The following is a 5,300-nucleotide window of genomic DNA, read 5'->3' as shown; positions in this document are numbered from 1 at the left end:
GAGCCACCGCGCCCGGCCTAATTATTATTATGATTATTTTTTGAGAGTCTCGCTCTGTCTCCCAGGCTGCAGCTCAGTGGCGCGATCTTGGCTCACTACAACTTCTGCTTCCCAGGTTTAAGTGATTCCACTGCCTCAGCCATCCAAGTAGCTGGGATTACAGGTGCGTGCCACCATGCCAGGCTAATTTTTTGTATTTTTAGTAGAGATGGGATTTCACCTTATTAGCCAAGATGGTCTCAATCTCCTGACCTTGTGATCTGCCCGCCTTGGCCTCCCAAATGTTACACTTTGAACAAGAGAGACATGAGACATCAATTAAGACATGTAAAATGAAATTGGTTCCATGTGGAAAGGTAGGACAACTCAAAGTGGGGAGGGGGGTTGGGAACTTCCAGGTCACAGATAGGTGGGAAACAAATGGTTGCATTTTGTTGAGTTTCTGATTAGCCTTTCTGAGGGAGGCAATCAGATATGCATTTATCTTAATGAGCAGAGGGGTGAGTTTGAATACAATAGAAGGCAGGTTGGCCCTAAGCATTCCCAGCTTGAATTTTCTCTTCAGCTTAGTGATTTTGGGGAGCCCAAAATATTTTCCTTTCATAAGTTACTCTCATTCATCAACAGAAAGCATGCAAACCAAGATCATTTTGTTTTGGCTGAGTTTATAGTTTTATAACCTTCTGTGCCAAACACCGACATGTTACAATATCTAGCAAAGACAAACATAAAATTCAGACAAAAGGTATGCTGACAATTCAGAAGGCATTTCTATTTTTATTCTACCAATAATTTTAAAGCCACCTTGTTCAGTAAAGTTATATTTGAGTCACATGAGCTTGAAAATTGCTTATACTTATTTACTTACTTTATGAGCACTCTTACTTAGGAGCCAGTTTGGTAGACACACCATATGACAATAAGAGTACATACAAATTAACACATTAGACCTGTATACACACACATAAACAAAGATCCAACAGCTTGGAACATCAGCTATGAGATAGCAACATAAGCTTGCTGATTTTACTCTGTTTGCCCAAACAGATAATTCAGTGAAGTCTGTGAACCAAAATTTCTGGTAAAGGAGTCTCCATGGCAGATTTTTAAAGGCCAAATCTTCCCAGACTCCAAAGAGTATTGGGGCCAAACAGCACTAAATGAGAGTGTCAGACATTAACCAGGTCCCTTGCTTAAGACAACAGTACAAAAGCCTGGATACATGCAATGTCATCCCACTTTCCCATTCAACCACAAACTCCAGGTTCCAAACAATATTGGGGACGAGCAGTATTGCAACTCAGAGGAAATTCTAAGGAGGGTTTAGTGCTAGACCTCAGAACCTCTGCCAAGGGCCGCTCCTTTGGAGAGGGTGAGTTCTGAAGAATTCCCCTACCTGTGCATCCCCCAATCTTAGAGTCGGATGTCTCTGACCTTAGGAGCGTACCAGTGCCAGTTGCATGTTTTCCCTCCAGAGGGAGGGAGGAAGAGTTTTTATTTCTACAACCGGTTACAGGGAGAAGGCCTGGAAATTATTGCCAGGCCAACTCAAAATTACAAAGTTTTCTAGAGCTTCTATAGCTTCCAAGCTCCATATCTATATGTAAGTGTGCATTCATCTAAAGACATATGCATTTACTTCTTTTAATCTATAAGCAAGGTATGAATCCTGAAGACCTTCCTCTGGAGTCTCAGTAAATTTGCTTAATCTCAGTGGGTGCAGGTGCTGGGATGATTACCCTTGTCTCCTGCTAAATCATAAAGGTTTGAGAAGTTCCTTCAGATCCCCTAACAAACTTTTTTAATGGAGGCCTGAAGAGTTTCTTCAGACCCCCAATAAAACTTGTTTAATCATGCTTTTAAGGTTCAGCAAAGGCCTGGGAAAAACTCTTGGTGGACTTTTGTTGAATTCCAGCCTTTGTATAAGGACACTGGCTTTTTCAGCTTTTAATATTTAACTTAACCCCTCAGTCAGTGCTGAAACAGTTGTTATAGAGGCCTGTGTTAGTGAGACCTGGCCTGCCACATCACCACATCCCTTAGCCTGTTTGGCTAAGGCTGTTTCAACACACTGAGGCCATGTGAAAAGTGAAAACGCATGCCTGGCACAGAATAAGTGCTCAGTAAACACATCAATTTGTTTACTGTTTGGAAGGAAGCTTTATCACCCAACCCTGATTTAAGGTAAGAGTGTATATTGTCAAGTAGTTTGTTACATTTTCTTACACCTTGATCATTTTGCAATTATGCATATGGCATTACTCAACTAAGAGAGTGTGAAAGGAAAAATAAATGTTGGAACCCCCAAATCACTAGGCCAAAGAGAAAAGTCAAGCTGGGAATTGTGGCAGGCAAACCTGAGATGAGAATAAGACAGTTACAAAGCTAAAAAAAAGCTACATAGGGCCGGGTGCAGTGGCTCACGCCTGTAATCCCAGCGCTTTCAGAGGCTGAGATGGGTGGATCACAAGGTCAGGAGATCGAGACCATCCTGGCTAACACAGTGAAACCCTGTCTCTACTAAAAATACAAAAAAAAAAAAAAAAATTAGCCGGGCATGACCGGTGGCAGAGTGCAGTGAGGCGAGATCAGCCATGATTCAGCGGGTGACAGAGAATTGTCTCCAAAAAAAAAAAAAAATCCCAAAAGAGAAATTCATTGTGGACCTCAAGGTCTTTTTTTTGAGACAGAGTCTGGCTCTGTTACCCAGGCTGGAGTGGAGTGTCGTGATCTCGGCTCACTGAAACTTCTGCCTCACATGTTCAAGCGATTCTCCTGCCTCAGCCTCCCGAGTAGCTGGGACCACTGGCACATGCCACCATGCCTGGCTACTTTTTTGTATTTTCAGTAGAGAGAGAGTTTCACCGTGTTAGCCAGGATCGTCTTGATCTCCTGAGCTCGTGATCTGCCTGCCTCTACTATGAGCTTTCATTTTTGTCACTGCATGAAGGCCTTGACTGCTGGCATCCTTATAATTTGATAAGGCCATGATTTCCCATGCTTCCCATTCCATGAACGTTAATGACAGGAACTGGAAGCTGGGTTGGTTTTTTGTTCTTAGCCAGTTGATTAGGATAACGGGAGAATAAGAAAAGAAGGTTTACGTCTCCTGCAACATTTGCAAGTCTGCTCTGAGCTGCATCACACATAGGAATCAGGGACCACACCTAGTACAGATTAAAAAAAAAAAGGTCCTTCCTGCTTCCGGGCAGGACAATTATTCCTATTCACTCCTTGGCATTCAGGTAACACCAGAGAGTGATCCTAGCCAATTGCCCTCAATTTCCAAGGAGCTACTGGGAAACAGCCACTGAAAGACCGAAAAAGAAAAGGAAAAAAAAAAAATTAGAAAAGACCCAGATACCTTAAACGAACTGAGCAGTGGTGATTTGGTGCCTCCACACGGAAACTCCTAGATTCACTGCCCACAGCCAGAAACCTGCAGCTGCCTCTGTGTTTAGGCGCTGCCCACCAAGGGTCTCAAACTGGAAAGGGCAGAGGTTCTACGCCCAGCCATGCACCTCAAGATCTTTACTCCAAAGCAGTTCTGTTTAATTTCACCCTGGCGATGTACATTGATAGCTCATCTTCACAGGTGAAAGACAGAAAGTCCTCCATCTGCACATCTGCAACAAATGCCTATCTCATTGTTTCCTCTGCTTTCCTCATTGTTTATGTAAAAATGCAGACTCACTGAGCCAGACTATGAAAGTAACTGACTATTCTTCTACCCTTCCTTTTTTTTTGACAGAGTTTCCCAAGCGATTCTCCTGCTTCAGCCTCCTGAGTAGCTGGGATTACAGGCATGTGCCACCACGCCCGGCTAATTTTTGCATTTTTAGTAGAAACAGGGTTTCTCCATGTTGGTCAGGCTGGTCTTGAACTCCCGACCTCAGCTTCCCAAAGTGCTGAGATTACAGGTGTGAGCCACTGCACCCGGCCTCTACCCTTCCTGTTACAGTTAAATTGTGTATTTAGTGAAAGGCTGATCAGAGACCCAAAATAATGCAACCATTTGTCTCTTATGACATCAAACTCTACATTTCCAGTGCCCCAGTCCCCCATCAAGCCACCCCAATGTCCTGCACCATGTACATCTCACATCTTGCCTTCCTAAAATGTATGAAACCAACTTGTGCATTGGCCACGAGAGAAAGAGAGAGAGAGAGAGAGAGAGAATGAACAACCAGAAAGGAACAGAAGGAAACTTTTGGAGGTGATGGAGATGTTCATTACCTCGATTTGTGATGGTGGTATCGTGGGTTTACGCCTATGTCCAAACTCATCAAATTGTACACATTAAGGAAGTGCAGCTTCATTTGGCTTGTTGTTTTTCTATTTTTATTTTATTTTATTTTATTTATTTTGAGACGGAGTCTCTCTCTGTCGCCCAGGCTGGAGTGCAGTGGCGCGATCTCGGCTCACTGCAAGCTCCGCCTCCCGGGTTCACGCCATTCTCCTGCCTCAGCCTCTCCGAGTAGCTGGGACTACAGGCGCCCGCCACCATGCCCGGCTAATTTTTTTGTTTTTAGTTTTTAGAGACGGGGTTTCACCGTGTTAGCCAGGATGGTCTCGATCTCCTGACCTCGTGATCCGCCCACTTTGGCCTCCCAAAGTGCTGGGATTGCAGGCGTGAGCCACCGCCCCAGCCTGGTTGGTTGTTTTTTGTATATCAATTCTGTTAGGCGGACGCGCATGAAAAATTCCATCTCAATAGAAGCTGCGCGGTACAACTTACACAGCCGACTTCACTCTCTTAAAAGTGAATTGTTTTGCAGGTTTTACGACATGCACAGAGCTGTGCAGCCATCATCACGAGCTAATCCAAAGCAAGGTATTCGACTTAAAATTCAAATGCCATAAAACCTATCCTTTCAATGTTTACAATACAGACGATTTTAGTACGTTCCCAAACCTATGAAATTGACCCCAATCCTGAACAAGGAATGATTTGTCTCTGAAACAAATCCTGATTTTGCAATCACAGCATGTCACAGTCACAAGGAATCATATAGGTTATTTCTTACGATTGGCATTTTTTTAAAGGCTCCTAAATCGTGCTCTTTCAGGACTTTTGCTAAATATTTTGAAGGTCGGAGAAAGATAAGTTTAAGAGTGTAAACTGCGTCCTCCCAGCTCAGCCGACCTGACGGGGGTAGGCACAACAAAAAGTCCTGCCGCATAACTTACACCTGTAAATCAGTATCAGAAACTGAAAATGCTAACAAATTCAGTTCCAGGCTGCGAACTCTACAGCGGAAGAATAAGAAACCGGAACTGAAATTCTCACTCATCTGACT

Source organism: Hylobates moloch, unplaced genomic scaffold, assembly GCF_009828535.3.
Source record: "Hylobates moloch isolate HMO894 unplaced genomic scaffold, HMol_V3 SCAFFOLD_92, whole genome shotgun sequence".
In the NCBI taxonomy this organism is placed as follows: domain Eukaryota; kingdom Metazoa; phylum Chordata; class Mammalia; order Primates; family Hylobatidae; genus Hylobates; species Hylobates moloch.
This window is presented reverse-complemented; position numbering follows the sequence as displayed.